This window comes from Pituophis catenifer, unplaced genomic scaffold (genome assembly GCF_029215685.1).
Source record: "Pituophis catenifer annectens isolate HBS135680 unplaced genomic scaffold, rPitCat1.0.hap2 SCAF_2, whole genome shotgun sequence".
Classification (NCBI taxonomy): Eukaryota; Metazoa; Chordata; class Lepidosauria; order Squamata; family Colubridae; genus Pituophis; species Pituophis catenifer.
Window position 1 is genome coordinate 41,949,804 of NW_027256882.1, and position 19,318 is coordinate 41,969,121.

General features: G+C 40.3%; 1 pseudogene; it reads left to right on the forward strand.

The window, feature by feature from the left end:
• LOC139310171 (L-amino-acid oxidase-like) lies at positions 1-18,957 on the forward strand (annotated as a pseudogene).
• The last annotated feature ends 361 nt before the right edge of the window (positions 18,958-19,318 follow it).

A 19,318-nucleotide genomic window follows, 5' to 3' on the forward strand; every position in this document is an offset into this window, starting at 1 on the left:
ATGCTCTCGACATGTGAATCAAAAGTGTTTTGAACACTTTACATAGCATCAGTAAATCTTCTTCCAAGCATTGCCATTGACAGTCTCCAAGCCAACAAGATGAAAGTCTTCTGTAAGTACCTTTTTGCCTAAGACTCACTAACTGAATTATGGCTTGAATGGAATGTATTATTTAATATATTATGGCTCAAAGCATAGTCAGGCAAATGTTTAGGCTAGATTAGACATTTTTAATTACTGGTTCATCACACAATCAGCCAGATGTTCAGATGGATTTGGCATTTTTGTCCACTTATCAAGTCCTTCCTAAGGACTTGGGATAGGCAGATACCAATGTTTTATGATGTTAGAGCAGGGGTGTCAAACTTGCGTCGTCATGGAATCATCATGTGACATATCGGGACTTTTTCCCCCTTCGCTAAATCAGGTGGGAGCGGGGCCAGCACATGACGCATCCAGACTGCGGGCTGCGAGTTTGACACCCCTGTATTAGAGGTATTTTCACAGGATGTCAGCTGTTCCAAGTAAAGCTGCCTTTTGCAATTGACTGATGGTGAATTGATCCATGATGATGATGATCATGATGATGATGATGATGATGATGAAGATTAGTTCACCACAATGTGAAGTCAAAGGTGTATTATTATTTATTCCATAATTAGATTTCAAAATTTCATAACCTTTTATCATTTAAAATCAGTTGACATTTAATCAAGTGGTCAAATTCATATTAATGAGATGGGTTATAGTCAATTTGCCTTGATACATTTCCAATATTTGTAGTAATAAGAGAAGAGCATACTAAAAACTAGTAAGTTAGGTTTGTCACAAAGTCTTTGGTGGTACAAATGATCTTGGTCTGCGCTCGGCCTCCCAGGTCCTGCCCCATCCTCTGAGGCATCCCTTGCATGCTCACTTACAAATGCTAGGAATGAGATTGTCCCAAAGGTGCTTTTTCAGGAGGCAACTGGACTTTCTTGTTTTCTCTTTGAAGACGTTTTGCTTCTCATCCAAGAAGCTTCTTCAGCTCGGAGTGGATCCCTGCAGCAGATCCTTTTCACACTGAATTGAATTAGTTTTAAATGGGATTTTTAAAGGTTATTGTGTTATATAACGATTTGCCTTCTTGTAGTTGGACCCTCCAATTCTATTAATTAAATTTTATGTATGAATGTAGAAACTTGTTCTGTAAGGCAATTCTAATTGTTATACAAAAGCAAACTCTTGCAGTCAATGCAACAAAAGGACAATAAGCTACGTAATAAAATAAATACATAATTACAATTAAAAGGTAAAGATAAAGGTTCCCCTCACACATATGTGCTAGTCATTCCTGACTCTAGGGGGCAGTGCTCATCTCCGTTTCAAAGCCGAAGAGCCAGCACTGTCCGAAGTTGTCTCCGTGGTCATGTGGCCGGCATGACTAAACGGCAAAGGCGCACAAACGCTGTTACCTTCCCACAAAACGTGGTCCCTATTTTTCTACTTGCATTTTTTACGTGCTTTTGAACTGCTAGGTTGGCAGAAGCTGGGACAAGTAACGGGAGCCCACTCCGTTACGTGGCACTAGGGATTCAAACTGCTGAACTGCAGATCTTTCAATCGACAAGCTCAGCGTCTTAGTCACTGAACCACCTTGTCCCTATTAATTATAATTAAGCACTACTTAATTAATAGAAACTGAATAACTGCAAATCCCAAAGATCTTTATCTTTTAGTTACATTCTGACATTGTTTCTGGGCTTTGTTGAGGGGCACTTTATCCAGACACGGGTGGTGATTAGAGTCAAAAGTCAGGAAAAGAATTTAGACAGCAGAACATGAGGAAACAGGGTGGGGAGTGCAATTTAGAATTACAGATTATAAAGTTTCTAAGATGAAGAAAACAGAAGTCATAACCACCCTTTATAGAAATTTCTTCCTCAGGGCTTTTAGGTAACTTCCCCAGGTCTGACATATTCCGGGCACCTCTAATGAAATTCTTTTAAGAAAGAAGTTGGGTTTCGACATCAGCAGCAAGAAGGAACAGTCATCATTTCAGTTCAGTCGGGTCATCAGTTGGAGCCTGGAGCGATTTTCTGGAAAAGTTCAAGACCTTCTTTGCGTTTGTGGCCAAATGCCATCTGACTTTGCTTATAAAGGGAGTGAGTATGTGACTGAAGAAGCTAACTGCATAAGCAGCAAAACGCTTCAAACCAAAAAGAAAAGAAATCCAGTTGTCATGATTCAACTTTCAGACTTATAAAGGGAGTTTTTTAAAAATGCAGAAGGCATCCATCTCATGGAGGAGAGGAGACGGGTTAATTCCCAGGACTGAAACAAACATGGAGAAGGAATGTAGTTATTTTTTAACTTGGAACGCTTGGATAGAATTGCTTTGAACATAGAAGGAAACATGTCCAAGGAAACAATGTGCATTCCACATTGGGATGCTTTGGAAAAACATTTGGAGCCATCAGCAGTCCTAGAAAGCTGCACCTCTATTTTAGAATGGAATGGAATGGAATGGAATGGAATGGAATGGAATGGAATAGAATAGAATAGAATAGAATGGAATGGAATGGAATGGAATGGAATGGAATGGAATAGAATAGAATAGAATAGAATAGAATAGAATAGAATAGAATAGAATAGAATAGAATAAACAGAGTTGGAAAGGACTTTGGAGGTCTTCTAAACCTTTGGATTAGGATGAGCAAAAATTCCAATTTCCAAGAGCTATATAGATGGTCCTCAGCTTACAAATGAAATTGAGCTGGCCATTTTGGTCATAAATTGTGACATTCATAAAGTGTGGTTTTTCAGCTTTTTTTGCAGTGGCCATTAAGCAAATGCCACTGTCATTATGCAAACTCATTGTTTGCTATGCATTGGTTTTTCCAGGAACCAGAAATAAATGCCAGTTTCCAGGAAAAAAACCACCGTAAATCGCAGTCACTGCAAATGATCCTAAATGCAGGTTCGTTGCTGAGTGCCCAGAATGTGGGCATGGAAATAGGCAGATGTTGGAACTTTGAATCCAGCTCATAAGTCCCTTTTTTGCTTTGTATCATAACTTTGACAAGGACTACCTGTAGTATATTTCAGTTCCAATCTACATTTAATTGTTTCAGTTTTTGATGTGTGCTGTTTTCTTTTGTGTTTTATGCTTTTTGTACATCTCCCAGAGTCTCAACTCTTTCTGAGTTGGACAACCTTTCATATCAGTGCTTTAAATAAATAAATGTGGTCTGCAGGTAACATAAAATCCAGATGCCTTTGAATCTTTTCTGAGAGATGTCAGTAATTGTTCAGTGTAAGGAAATTTTTTAAGACAAATATTCCCAAATTTGTTTAACCAGAAAACGGATGTTGATTAACAGCTCAATGAAAATATCAGCCCAGGTGAATTGAATGCATGGGATTTGTTAGGAGAAGAACTGAAAATATAACTGACAGTATGATAATACTTTTGGAAATATCTGCGAAGGAAACACACTTGGTATATTATGTACCGTTCTGACTATCACTCCTTAAAAAGGGTAGCATAAAGCTAGAAAATAGTTGTGTTCAAAATCAATTAGCATCAATACATAGGCAGTTTGAATGATAGTGCTGGAGGAGTGTCAAAGTAGCCAAATATCCACTTGGCAAGAAATACGTTGAATAGAACGATGTCTTGAATTCTGTAATCTTTGCAGAAATATAGGAATCAGGATTGTCCCACAAATCAACTTTCAAGTATTATACACTAAATGGCACATCATGAGACGTAGCCAATCAGAAATCGTCCAAGTGGCGTAGCAGCATGAGACCTAGCCAATCAGAAAACCTACAGATATAACAGGATAATAGAATTGGAAGGGACCTTGGAAGTCTTCTAGTCCAACCCCCAGCTCAAGCAGGAAACCCTATGACATTTCAAGGCAAATAGTTGTCCAAACTCTTTTTAAAAACCTCCAGTGTTGGAGCACCCACAGATTGGAGGCAAGTTGTTCCACAGATTAATTGTTCTGTCAGGAAATTTCTCTTTAGTTCTAAGTTTTCTTCTTTTATTAGTTTCCACCCATTGTTTCTTGTCCTGCCTCTGGGTGCTTTGGAGAATATATTGACCCCCCTCTTCCTTGTGGCAGCTCTTTAGATATTGGAACACTGCTATCATATCACCCCTAGTCCTTCTTTTCATTAAACTAGACATATCCAATTCCTGCTCCTGTTCTTCATACGTTTTGGCCTCCAGTCCGCTAATCATCTTTGTTGATCTTCTCTGCACTCTTTCCAGAGTCTCAACATCCTTTTTATCTCATGGCAACTAAAACTGGATGCAATATTCCAAGCGTGGTCTTACCAAGGCATTATAAAGTAGTATTAACACTTCACATGATCTTGATTCTACCCCATCCAACCCATCCTGAGGGTACTAGGTGATAGAAACCTGACATAGATCTGCCGGTATATATTTGGAATTGTACTTTTTCTCTGATGTAGCATCCATGCCAACGTTCCTTAACCTGGTTCCTTCCTCCATAAAGAAGATAGAAGCCTATCAGGGGCAAATGCCTGGTCTTATGGCATCTGGATGGATTTTCTTTCTGTAACCAAATTATTTATTTATTTATTTATTTATTTATTTATTTATTTATTTATTTATTGGTTCAATTTATATGCCGCCCTTCTCCGGAGCCTTCATACTTTTGTATATACCTGTTTAGTAGGGCTTTCGCCCCCCTCCCCCCAAAGCAGTGTTCTTTTTATACAAAGTCAGCTTATTGCCCCCACAATCCGGGTTATATATTAAGAAATATTGTGGCTGAAGACAAAGGAAAAGACTTTGGAAGCACACTTTTTTCTTCGTGTCTTTTCTATCTGCCAGTAAAAACCCGAAAAGATGACAGGGGAGTTGTCCACAAATGGAAACATATCTGGGGAAGCACTAACATCTATTTGAGCAGCATTTTCAGGCCAGATTAATTTCTTTTTAAGTGTTATAACAGCTACTTGAAAGGATTATCTTAAAAAAACTAAGCAAGTAAGAATTTGAATAGGAATCCACCAAGAAAATCCTTGGATAGTGGACTAAATTGGGAAGCAAAAACCCTTCAAATTGTAACCCCTTTCCCACTGTTGCCAAGAAAAGAAGATGTTAAGGAGTTAAAATGAAGAGGACATATTTGTTATCAGATCCTTTGTGTGACCAGAGAAGCGGAAGGAATGACTGCGTGTCCATTTTTGCTTGTTTTATTGCGGTTTAGATGTAGTGTAAGAACTCTGGTTAGAAGTTGGTTCAATGACACACATAAAAGAATGGGACAAATGAACAGAGCAAGAGGCAATAAATCCAGGATAAGAAAAGCCAGGAAAATGCCACCCTCATACATATTCCATTTTTGTATGTGTTTTATCCAGTTATTTTCTCACTGCTATTCTTGGCTGCCTTGGGAAGCTGTGCAGATGACAGAAGCCCCCTAGAAGAATGCTTCGAAGGAGCTGATTATGAAGAATTTCTAGAGATCGCCAGAAATGGTCTGAAACAGACATCAAATCCAAAACATGTTGTGGTTGTAGGTGCAGGAATGGCTGGGCTTAGTGCAGCCTACGTTCTTGCAGGGGCTGGACATAAGGTAAGCCATTGAAGAATTACTTTAGAATGATGCCTCTTAGTCCCAACTCTTGGGTAATCCAGAAGGATAACATGATGGCACCAAAAGCCAATGAAAGGTCTACTAAGATTATGAGAGCTGCATTCTCCCCTCCCAGGTCCCAGAAATTATACTTTAGAGCAAATCAGCCTGTTTCTATCACAATCCTGAGTCTAGACCTCGGCTGAAAGGGATATAGAAAATCCACTTCCTCTAGAATCCTATATAACTAATATCTTCATCCTTTTCAACAACCTTCCTCACAATGGGAAGGTGGTAGACAGTGCAAAAGTCATCACACATAGCCAAGTCAAGAGAATTGTTTTAGGAGAGAAGTTCAAACCGACCGCCCTTTTAAAGACAATGGCATAATAACTTCCCACAATAAATCATTGACTACCTCCTAAATCCAGCCACCTATATACCCACCTGGCTGCTTACAAGAGCCAGGAAGGTCCTGGATCTAGCTGAGAAATGGAAGAATTTATGCTACAGAGAACTCAGTTCATTTCCTTGGGTTCCACAAGCTCAAATATATCCCAAATCATAACGCAAAAAGCTGCCTTCCCTTGATCTTGTCCAAATGGCATCCAAGAATAAAAATCAAGCAACTATCTGCAAAAATCCCTGCAAACTCATATGTGCCATTGCAGGTGGCCTGTTGTAACCACATTTTTTAATAAGGGGTTAGGTCACTCTGAATGGGTTATCAATCAGAAAATTCCAAATGCAATAAGCACAAAGAAGTATTAATGAGTTGCTGTTCTTAGTGGCAGTGACTCAAGTGTGGGTTCAAAAACACTTAGTAATCTCTAGTTTTACTTTTGTACTATTTATGCTCTAAGAGTGTCTTCAGTTGCTTCATTCCTGTAGGAACCTGGAAAATGAAAGAGTTGCTTGGCCTAAGAAACTGGAGAGAGACTGTGAAGGGGCAATCTTCTCCATTGCCCTCCCATCTCTAGGAGTTCACAAGGTGTAAGACCAAGATGTCCAACTGATTGTCAGGATAATCCCCAAACATCCTCTGGAAACCCTGTAGATCGGGGTCTCCAACCTTGACAACTTTAAGCCTGGTGGACTTCAACTCCCAGAATTCCCTAGCCAGCAAAGAATTCTGGGAGTTGAAGTCCGCCAGGCTTAAAGTTGCCAAGCATGGAGACTCCTGCTGTAGATCCATTAGACATGTTGCGTATTTTTGAGGATCAGACTCAATAAATGATTCAGGAACAGAGTATTTAAACAAAGCACTATTTATTTACATTAGGCATTCTATATTCTCTGAATTATCGTAGATAGAAGCGAGGAAGGAGGTGCATACATCCCCTTTTATATCAATGAGGCAGAGTAAAGGATGGGAGTGGTTACATATGAATATATTAAGGAAGGAAGAATAAATTAACCCCTGATACCCTGTGTATGTACATTTTCCCCTTTTGAGAATAAGGCATTTACTTGTGACAAGACACTGAGATGGACATAGACCATTCAAATAGGGCATCCTACCTAGCAGAGATCCAGGATAATACATTTTGACCAGAAAGTGATCTGACCACAACAAAGTGTAGAGTCTTGTGACTGAATTTGAGGCTTTAGCATAGAACCTGTTTTTGTGGCTGCAGAGATCTATCTTGATATGGGGCTATGAGTTTCACAGGAGGACGAAACTCAGTCTCTATTGCACAATGACTGCAACTGTCATCATGCTGTTTAGAATACTTTTCAATAAACAAAGAAAATAAAGTTTAAATAAATAAATAAAGTTTAAATAGATTAAAACAATGAAGACAAAGAAAAGAAAAAGTCCTCCTGATTGCAAAGAATAGATCTCCTTAGATTCTAAGACACATTCAAGTGAGATATCTGAAGATGAAATGCTATTTCACACAAAATGTTCCCTGCACAAAATAAGGGTGGAAAGCAAATCCAATGTGATAGAACTTCCAATAATCGTCAAGCGTAACACATTTCAACATTGCGGTTCTGCTATTTGAACTGCTGGGACTCTATTGGGGGAAGGTGCCTCAAAGAAAATAGTGAGAAAGGTCTCTGGGTGTCAGAAGGGAAAGATGTCAAATGTTGAGAACAGCAGGTACCAGAGGTGGGTTTCAGCAGGTTCTGACCAGTTCTGGAGAACTGGCAGCGGAAATTTTGAGTAGTTCGGAGAACCGGTAGTAAAAATTCTGACTGGCCCCGCCCCAATCTATTCTCTGCCACCCAAGTCCCAGCTGATCGGGAGGAAATGGAGATTTTACAGTATCCTTCCCCTGCCATGCCCACCAAGCCACGCCCATTAAGCCATGCCACACCTACCAAGCCACACCCACAGAACCAGTAGTAAAAAAATTTGAAACCCACCACTGGCAGGTACTGTAGAAAAATGCCAACTTGTGGTAAGGAACCTTAGGGAAGGGAAGAGGTGCCAACAGCCATACAATACTGACATCTCAAAGCCAAATCAATCATGCTATGAAGAAAATCTCCCCAAAATAAGTCACAAAGCAGCCGAGCAGAGAAGTTTTAATAAGAAACAATTGTCAACTTGATGCCATGGCTTTCCTATTTGCTTCCAGGTGACGGTTCTTGAAGCTAGTGAACGTGTGGGAGGACGAGTGACCACTTATCGAAATGACATAGAAGGCTGGTATGTCAATCTGGGACCCATGCGTCTCCCTGGGAGACACAGGTGAGATGTGAGATGATCATGTTTACTTATCTCTTCTCTTTGCATACCAAGAAGACTGGAGGGTGTTGGAGGTATGTCCCAAAACAACATTGCTATTTTAGATTCTCGGAATCCAGCATTAAATTCCACATATTTGTAAGGGTAGTTCATTAGCCATTTAAAACTTGACAACACAGCCCACAGCAATTTATACTGAGTGAACAGGATAAACATGATGAGGCATGGAATGGAGTATTGCTGCTGGAGCATTCACAGGGTTGGTTAAGCTAATTTCCTTCAGAATTAAGAGGACAAATTAGCTGGAAATATCTAGCTTGGCTTTCAAAAAGCTAAGTAGGCCCAACCTGATATTGCTTAGTATTTAGATGGCAGACTACTAGGAAATCCTAAGACTGTAGGCTCCACGGGGAAGTAAAAATAAAGCATCCTAAAAGCCAAGGCAAATAATTGAGAATAAAACAAGTTTAATTTGGATTGGAATCATTCTGTTTGATCTTATCTTTCTTCCAAGTATCTATTCATGGGAGAAAAATAAGCCTGAATGATTTTGGTAAGACAAATGACTTGTAAGAGTTTATCAAGCAATTTGAGTGTTGTTGTTGTTTTTCTGTGCTGTTTTTTTCCCCTCTTCTCAATTGGTAGCTCTTTTCTACGGAGGGAAAAAGTTGTGTTGAAACTGGAAATTCTGGCTAAATGTGTGCAGTTTTTCTTTCTATATGTAAAGCAAAGTGAAAGAGAGACAGTGATACTCCAGAAACCATTATCATTGGCATCCTTCAGTCTCAAGAGACTATGGTATCGTGCTCTGGAAAGAGGTCCTAAAACAGCACCTAGTGTGACTAAAAAGGCCAATTCGAGAGTGGCGATCCCTTCCACACTGAGGGCAGATACATTCTGTCCCCTGCCCAGCCCCCAGATTTCGCTGGTTCCGGGACTGCCTCTTTGCCTCAGCCTGCAGAACAAGTGTCTCTTCGAATTGGAGAAGGCCATGCTGCGTCTTTAGCCTCTAAGCTGAACGATCGGAGGTCAAGGTTTCCCAGTTGTTAATGTCCATTCCCAGAGCCTTTAGGTCCCTCTTGCAGATATCCTTATATCGCAGCTGTGGTCTCCCTCTGAGGTGCTTTCCCTGCACTAATTCTCCATACAGGAAATCTTTCGGAATTTGACCATCAGCCATTCTCATGACATGCCCCAGCCAGCGTAGACGTCGCTCTTTCAATAGTGTATACTCCAGAAATAATGCCAGAACAATTATTTCACCTTCACATTTGCATGTTAATTTTCCTGATAATCGGATACTTTTCAGTGCACAGAACTATACATCATTCTATTTTTATTTTTATTTTCACTGCTTTCTCCTTTCCTCTCCCCAGAATTATCCGGGAATATATCAGAAAGTTTGGTCTCCGGTTGAACGAATTTTTTCAGGAAAATGAGAATGCCTGGTATTTTATTAAAAACATCAGGAAGAGAGTATGGGAAGTCAAAAAAGACCCCAGCGTCTTGAAATATCCTGTGAAGCCCTCAGAAGAAGGCAAATCTGCTTCACAGCTATATCGAGAGTCCTTCAAAAAGGTTCAGATAAGTCATAAAATTTATCTTTAATCAGAAATATATGCTATGGCTTGTTTCAAGCATACATAGATGAAAGGTACTAAAAGCATTGTCCAAAACTTGTTTCTCTATCATCCAGAGCTGTCCTCAGGGTACGGTCAAAAAAGCCAAAATGAAGGCCATAATGGGGTGATTGAGGTTCTGTTTTTTAATGTACAGGGAGGATTCCCATCTTGACAAAATGATAGCTGTTGAATTCTTGATTGTTTTCCTGCAGGTGCTTTGTTACCAGACAAAACTGATCACCGCAAGGGGAGAGTGGAGTTTGTTGGGCGATAATAGATGTAGTTAGCCCCAGCAATCATGGTTGGGATGTGGTTTCTTCCTTGATAGTTCCTTGATTGGGCTATTGTTTCTTCTTTGGTGAAGTTTACCTGGTCTTGTTTTGGCTTCTCTAGGTTTATTGCTAGGAAAGAATTATCCTGGGCTGTTTATTTCACTTAAAATGCATAAACTAAAGTCAAGGAAGGAATAGCCCATCTGCTTGATTTTGGCCCAGCCAACCCCTCTCTCTCAACCCAACCCATTTCACAAGGTTGTTGTGGGAAAATAGGAGTGAGCATTAAATACGCTGTCTTGAGCTGTACAAAAATAAAGGTGGTATATAAACAGAACAGTAAGTAAAATTACTACTAATAAAATAATAAATTGGTTCTTATTTTAACAAATGTTATACTTGCTAGAATGCATATATCAATACTTCATTCTTTTAATAAATCTTGCTCAAGAAAGCTCTGAGAGATCCTTGCTTAAGAATAAACCATTTTAATTCAGAGTAATTCCTAAAAACCAGCTTTCAAATGTGGGACTAAGAAAAATGGCATTCAGAAGCTAAGGCCTTAGCACCTGGGATTTCTACACCTCTTAAGGTTGTAAAGGTTGGGAAACTTTGGTCTAACCACTCCGTGCATCTGATGGATTTATGTCTTTTAATAAAATGTGTTAGTCTGAAATGATGGTATCAGACTCCATCTATCTGATTTTTAACATTATCCCTGGGTGTCTCTTGAAAATACAACCCCACTTACCATATGAAGGCTTATGGCATCCTAAATACCCCCTGAGCAATATTTAATTGCCATTGGGAGCAATTAAAAAGGCAACTCCTAGACTCATCTCCCTTTTCTGATCAGAATGTTCCTGCAACTGCTGGCCATAGCAATCTCCAAGACTCACAGAGAAAGGTTAGGGGGTCGGCCACTCAACGCCAATACAATCTGGTATTTGTAGCCTCAGCAGATTAAAGATGACCAGATGTGGATAAAGTTATTCAATCAGACATCAATGGTATTTGCACAGCTCTCAACCCACGTGCTAAATTAATCCATTTTCTGAATGGGTTTCAATTTGATACATTGAAAAGGAAATTATCTTAATGAACTATGTTTACATAAATATGGAATGGAATGGAATAAGTTTGGATTTCCCACCTGTATTCATTGGCTTATGTGCTGCAACTGTCATAAATGATCACTGGTTGCCAAATGCCCAAATCATGGTAATGTGACTCCAAGGATGCTGTGGCCAATGTAAGGACCTATTGCAAACCTTCTTTTTCAGCATTTTAGTGGCCATTCAAAGTTTCACTGTAAGTTTGAATGTTCACTAAATAGTGGAATTGTTAACTAAGGACTACCTGTAAAAGCTATGTGGGAACCTTGATCTTTTCTAACCTTGATTGTTTGCTTGCATCATTACCTGACTAGGTAATATCATCAGTGCTAATGAGTGTGTGGTTTGCTCCCTGTTTACATACAGTACTGTGTCCTGCCAGTACTGGCGAAACTGTGGTTTCCTCCTTGATTAGTTCATTTTTTTTCCTGCTTGATTGTTTGTCTGGTATCATTACTTGCTTATCTGGGTGTTGGTTGCTGGACAGGATATGTTCTGGTCTTTTTTATTTCCTTTTCAGCTTTTTTATTTGAATGGTATGTAAATGCAGTGGTGGGATTCAAGTAATTTAACAACCAGTTCTCTGCCCTAATGATTTCTTCAAACAACAATTGCTCAGAAAGTTAACAACCGGTTCTCCCGAAGTGGTGCGAACTGGCTGAATCCCATCACTGTGTAAATGTGATTTAAGTCTATGTGTCTATTGATGGCTGCTTTGTAGAATGCCAATCTTCCAGGAATTCCTTAGCATTGTTGGATTTAGTTTGGTCGAGGATGCTCACAGTTTCCTAGCTGAAAATATGACTGAGTCAGTCTCTTAAGATTAAGGAGATTGCTAGTTGGTATTCATGGATGCGCTCTGCTAGTCTCCTGACTGTATGTCCTACACATTGGCTGTAACAGTCCTTACAATGTAAGTTGTAGATAACACCTGTTTTTTGTTCTTGGATTATTGGATCTTTTGCTTTATTTAGGATGGTTTTGGAGGGCCACACAAGCACAAATTGGCTTGTGTGCTATTGCAATGTCATGTGGTTGTAATAGTCTGTTGCCTGTTTCTGAGATATTATTGGTGTATGGTAGCGTTATCCTTTTCACAGCTTATGTCAGTTGTGCTGTGTTGGGTTGAGTGGTCAGGCACTTTTTGATAAAATTGCACAATTATCCATTTTGTTGGAAGGTGGTTCATTTTCCTAATGTTCAAGGTTGCTGCAGTGTGTTTGCACAGCTTTTCTTATGGGAGGTTAGTTTGTTACTGTAATAATGGATCACTTGTTTAGTATTGGTTGTTTTTCAATAGGCTTGGGTTTCTAATTTGTCATCGTTTCCTGTGCTGTTGAGGATATCCAGGAAGGATAGCAACAGGGGCGAAATTCAGCAGGATCTGACCGGTTCTGGAGAACCGGTAGTGGAAATTTTGAGTAGTTCGGAGAACCGGCAAATGCCACCTCTGGCTGGCTCCAGAGTGGAGTGGGGATGGAGATTTTGCAATATCCTTCCCCCACGAGTGGGGAGAGAATGGGGATTTTGCAGTATCCTTCCCCTGCCACGCCCACCAAGCCATGCCCATAGAACAGGTAGGGAAAAATTTTGAATTTCACCCCTGGATAGCAACATATTGTTTTTTCTCCCTATGTGAATTTTATTCCTTGGAATATGTTGTTGATTATTTCATGTGCATTCTCTACTTGTTCCTTTTTTATTATAACAAAGCTGTTATCTTCATATTGGATCCATACTTTTGGCTGTATGTGTGGGAGTGCCATAGTTTCATTATAGTGCTATAGTTTTATTATACCATACTGACTTTAATAATTTTTCCCATTTATCATAAACCTAGTTCTAATCTGTACAGTATAATAATCTATCAATATTGAGTCTACATTTGTCCTTTTTAGGTGTGGCTTTTTTCTTTGGTTTGATGTAATACATTTTTAACAAAATACTTCTTTTTCCTTCTCCTATGTCTCCTTTCTCCTTTCCAAATCATTCTCAGGTTAAAGAAGAATTGAAAAGGACTAACTGCAGCTACATAATAAATAAATATGACACCTACTCAACGAAGGTATTTGGATTGTGCCCTGAAACCAAGTCTCCAAACAGTACAGTTTTTTTTGGGGGGGGGGATTTGGGGGGGCCTTCAAAAATTTTAGCAAGGGGTTTTCTGCCTGATTGCTGGGTGGGCATGGCCATGTTGGGCATTACCTAGTCAACCTCCTGCACCATGATGGGGGGGTGTCGTTTTTGCCCTCCCTGGACTCTGGAAGCTCTCTTTGAGCCTCTGGGAGGGCGAAAATGGCCTCCCCAGGCTTTGGAGGCCCTTTGGAGGCCAGAAACTGGTCCGTTTCCGGCCTTCCCAAACTTCCGGTAGGCCTGTTTTTCGCCCTCCCCGAGCCTCTGTGCACACCCTGCAGTTACCTGCATCCAAAATGGGCTGCGTTGGGACTCCTGGGAGGGGTGGGCGGGGCAGGGCGGGGCGGGGCAGGGCAGGGCCAGCCAGGAGTGGGATTTGGGGGTTCTCCGAACTGCACAGAATCTTAGCTAGAGGTTCTTCCGAACCCCTGCGAATCCTCAGCAGCCCACTACTGGCGAGTCATCTTTAAGATGTATTATCATGTTCTTCTTACAGTATTATTAGAATATGAGACAAATTACTTACTGAGCCTGAGAGTTTCAAATACTAAAACAGATTGCAATCCAAAGGGCAAGATGGCAGTCAATGACAATGGTGTCATTTGAAGATCCACCTGTATTTTTATGAGGTTTTTATTTTGCACATGCAACACACCTTTAGTAAAAGAAGGAGCCTGGTGGAGCAGTGGACTAAAGCGCTGTTAAGTAGCACTTAGCTGCCAGCTGCCTGCAATTACTGCAAGTTCGAATCTCACCAGGCTCAAGGTTGACTCAGCCTTCCATCCTTCCGAGGTAGGTAAAATGAGGACCCGGATTGTGGGGGCAATAAGCTGACTTTGCATAAAAAAGAACACCGCTTAGCGGAGGCTGAAAGCCCTACTAAGCAGGTTTATACAAAAGTATGAAGGCTATTGCTTAATGCATTGTAAGCCGCCCTGAGTCTCCGGAGAAGGGCGGCATATAAATCGAACCATTAAATAAATAAATAAAAACACAGGTTGGAGGGACCTCTTTGTCATGCAGGATTGATGGCAAGTGATTGTGTCTCCCCTAAAGCCACACAATGGCCTTCTTAAAAAGTATCCAAGCCTGACTCAGACACAGCCAGAGATAATGCCTGTTTGGCCTATTTGAACTAAGTTCTTGAAGTGGTGAGTGAGAACTTGAGACTCCCCAAATCAATTTGAATTCTAATTACAACAGGCTTGCCATAAAGCATCACAGTTGATGACAAATGTAGTAAAGCACAACAAAAAAGTCATTAAGGGCATCACAGAAGTACCAGATTTTCGTTTTAGGACATATAGTAATTACATTACATGCTTAACTTTTCTTTGCTCATGCTGGCTTATCTCTAAACTGGCTAACAAGCATTCTGTCTGGACTGAGACACTTGGACAACAGTTGGTAAAGGATTTGGTCTAATGGAGAGGGTGGCCATATTATATTTAATGAATGAGATGGAATATAATTAGTTTAAATAGCAGGCTACTATGTTGACTCACTGATTGAACAATCCCCTTCTGTTTTGTCCTCCCAAATTCTGGGTCAGAATGGCCAATACTTTCTTTTTTGTGGGTAGATCTTAATAGGCATATACACTTTCATGAGTGTATCATTAAATTAAAGGTATATATGCAAAGTTAAAGTAGTGAAATGCACGCATACACATGGATGCATAAGAACAAATTTTAAAATATAGACTACCTTCCTATTATAACCCTGCTTGAGATTTCCCCAGGCATTGGTCATATCATCTCAAGCTTTATCCCCTTTACTAAACATAATGTAAAGGTAGTCTTCAACAGTGGTGGGATTCAAAAATTTTACTACCGAATCTGTGGGTGTGGCTTGGTGGGCGTGGTGTGGCTTGGCTTGGTAGGCGTGGCTTAGTGGGTGTGGCAGGGAGAAGATACTGTAAAATCTCCATTCCCTCCCCACTCCAGGAGAAGGTTAGTGCAAAATCCCCATTCCCTCCTAATCAGCTGGGACTCGGGAGGCAGAGAATAGATGGGGGTGGGACCAGTCAGAGGTGGTATTTACCGGTTCTCCGAACTACTCAAAATTTCCACTACCGGTTCTCCAGAACTGATCAGAACCTGCTGAATACCACCTCTGGTCCTCAACTAAAAACAGTTTGTTTAGTGACTGTTTGAAGTTACAACAGCAGTGGAAAAAGTGACTTATGATTGTTTTTCACACTTATGACCGTAGCATCTCTGTGGTCATGTCATCAAAATTCAGACACATGGCAACTGACTCCTATTTATGATGGTTGCAGTGTGCCAGAGTGATGTAAATCACCTTTTGCGACCTTCTCACAATCAAAGTCAATGGGAAAACCAGATTCACTTAACAACTGCAGTGATTCACTTAACAACTGTGACAAGAAAGGTCGTAATATGGGGGGAAACCCATTTAACAATTGACTTGCTTAACAACAGAAATCTTGGATTCAATTGTGGTCGTCAGTCGAGGATTATCCGTAAATTGCTTTCAACAAAATGGGAGTTATTTAAGAGACAGATTATTTCCCTGGAGGTCATTAAGTGGAACAATAACAGAATGATTCTGCTTTGTGCTTAAACCTCTAACTCAACATCTCCTCAGAATTAGAAGAATTTGTCCGATTTGCAGCCCACCAGTTTCAATCTGAAATCAAGCTCCTTGCTCTGAAATGATGTTTTTGAACAATGTATTGCAGACGAATTTAAGGATTTCTCTCCTCAAACAGGAGTATCTAATTAAAGAAGGAAATCTGAGCCGCGGAGCTGTAGATATGATTGGAGACTTACTGAATCAAGATTCTGGCTATTACGTATCTTTTATTGAGAGCCTGAAAAGTGATATCTTCTCTAACGAAAAAAGGTAAGCAAACCTGTATCATTTGGATTAGATGACTTCCTCATCATTGTCCCAATTTAAAGATGAAACCCTTGTTGATCCATTGAAGGATCCATGGGAATCTGCAAGGAACTGGAGATAAGAAATCTTTGGGAGGGCAGGCACATACACGGTCACAGTCAAATCCTCCCTATATTGGTGAGGGAATGTACACAAACTCTTAACTCTTTGCTGCCAAATAAAGTCATGGCATAGCTATGTTGGGCATAGGTTAACCCAAACCACAAGCTGGCAACTGAAACCAAAGCTAACGTACTATTGCAGTTGCAAGAAATGGCAATTATCAGTAATGGTAACATTATCGGTAGATATTAATTTTTATATCAGTTAGAAATGGCATATGAAGTAGATTGTCATTTGTGCGGACTTGTTCTATATGTAACGTCTCCTCTGCATTAGTTTAAACCAGGGGTCTGCAACCTTAAATACTCAAAGAGCCATTTGAACCCGTTTTCCACAGAAAAGAAAACACTGGGAGCCACAAAACCTGGGTGGGCATGGCCAATTTGATGTCACACACTTCCACCAGTCATCCACATCCCCTCCAGTCATGCCTACCCAGCCAGTCTTTAGGGCAGAGAACCAGTTGTTAAAAAACACCAGGAACCACAAAATCATTTTGACATATCTCTCTCTCCCCTCCCTCCCTCCCTCCCTCCCTCTCTCTCGGTATCTTTCTATGTGTCTCTCTCTCCCCCACTCTCTGCCCTGGCCACTTCTCCATCCCCCATTGTCGCCCTTACCTTCTCAGGCCAAGCGAGGAGTGACTGGGAGAGGAAGGCGAGGGGCGGGGCCAGCCAGTGGTGGGATCACCTGACAGGGAGCCACAGCAGAGGGCCCAAAGAGCCTCATGCGGCTCCAGAGCCACAGGTTGCTGACCCCTGGTTTAAACCATTAGGTTAACAGTTGCCAGATATCCTTTTTGAAGCATTCTGTAAAACAAACCTTGGGACTAACATTCTGGATTGTAAAGACAGCATTTCATGTTAAATCATTCTGCAAGGCTTAACCCATTACTCTTTGTATTTTATTAAAACACAATTAATTCTAAAATAGACAAAAAAGGTATCGGAATTTTGCAAACTTTGCTTAGTATTGCAAATATTCACACAGTCAGTTTCTATATCAAGACTTGTATAGTATTTGCTTATCCAAACTATACACAACTCAATAAGAACTAAATTGTTCATTTCAGCTCAGGTATAAATTTCCCTTTTTATATTCTCCCTCCTCTCAGATTTATGGAATCATATTTGACAGCTATTGCTGAGTAGACAACTTGAGATAATGCCATCTTCTCTTCCAAACATAAAATGTGTTTACATAAAATATGTTAAAAATGTAAAAATATTTTATCAGTGTATATTTTCCTGGGATAAATTTGTATAGATAAAATGATATTGCCAATAATTTTGAAAGGCATTTTTAAATCAAACTTATTTCATATTTCAGGTGTCTGCTTATCTAAGAATTAAACAAAAGCATTATGTTAGCAGTATCTTTTGTTTAATGGCCCTTCCTGGTGAGATCCCTGATACGGTATCACTAGATATTGTAACATTGCAAGCCGCCCAGAGACACCTCGTGGTGAAATGGGTGGCAAACAAATCTGATAAGCAAAAATAACAAATAATAGATAGCAAATTCAAAGTAAGAATAAAGCATCTTCTTTGCTTTCTATCAAATCTGCTGCCAACTTCTTTCCAGAACTGTTTTCATTTCATTGTCCTGTGACCTTTTATTCACTAATATCATTATCCAATTTTAGGAGAGCAGGTTTTTACTTCTTCTGTCCCATTTTGGTCTTGCAGATATGATGAAATTGTTGGTGGATTTGATCAGTTGCCTATATCCATGTATCAAGCCATTGCGGGAAGTGTGCATCTCAATGCCCGAGTAATCAAGATACAACAGAATGCTGAGAAAGTCAGAGTGGAATATCAAACCCCGGCAAAGACCTTGTCAAATGTGACAGCTGATTATGTCATTGTGTGCTCCACAGCAAGGGCCACCCGTCGCATCAATTTTGAACCACCCCTTCCACCAAAAAAAGCACACGCTTTGCGGTCTACCCACTACAAAAGTGGCACCAAGATCTTCCTCACTTGCACTAAGAAGTTTTGGGAGGCTGATGGCATTCATGGTGGGAAGTCCACAACTGATCTTCCATCCCGATTCATCTACTACCCTAATCATAACTTTACTAGTGGTGTTGGGGTTCTTGTGGCCTATGTCCTTGCTGATGATGCCGATTTCTTTCAAGCTCTTGATATCAAGAGCGCTGCTGATATTGTCATTAATGACCTTTCATTCATCCATCAGCTGCCCAAGAAAGAGATCCACGCCCTCTGTTACCCCTCAGTGATTAAAAAATGGAGCCTGGATAAGTATGCTATGGGTTCTATAACCGCCTTCACTCCCTACCAGTTTCAAGAGTTTAGTGAACCACTCGCTCAACCTGTAGGCAGAATCTACTTTGCAGGGGAGCACATTACCAAAGTTCATGGTTGGTTGGACAGCACAATTAAGTCAGGGCTGACAGCAGCAAGAGATGTGAATCGTGCTTCTGAGAAGCCATCAAAAATCCGCCTGATCAGTGACAATCAACTTTAAGAAGGAAGTCAACAAAAGGAGAATTATAAACAGAGAACTACAGCCACTTTCCCCATTCTGGCAACTTCCAGATGTTTCGGACTAAAATTTCCAGAATACTAACTGGGAATTCTAGGAGCTGTAGTCCCAGGAGTTTGGAGCCAAAAGGAATTGGGGGAAGTAAGCTGATTTGGCCTAACTAAATTATCAAGTTATATCAGCCAAAACATGTCAAACTATCTAAGAGCATTTTAGAGGAAACAAAAATAAACCACAGAATGAAAAGGATTATTAGCGTCCCACCCCAATTTGGAAAGGAAATCCTCTCAGGAAAATCTATATGTATTACTAAAACTCTCATTTCTGTCATCTTTAACAATGG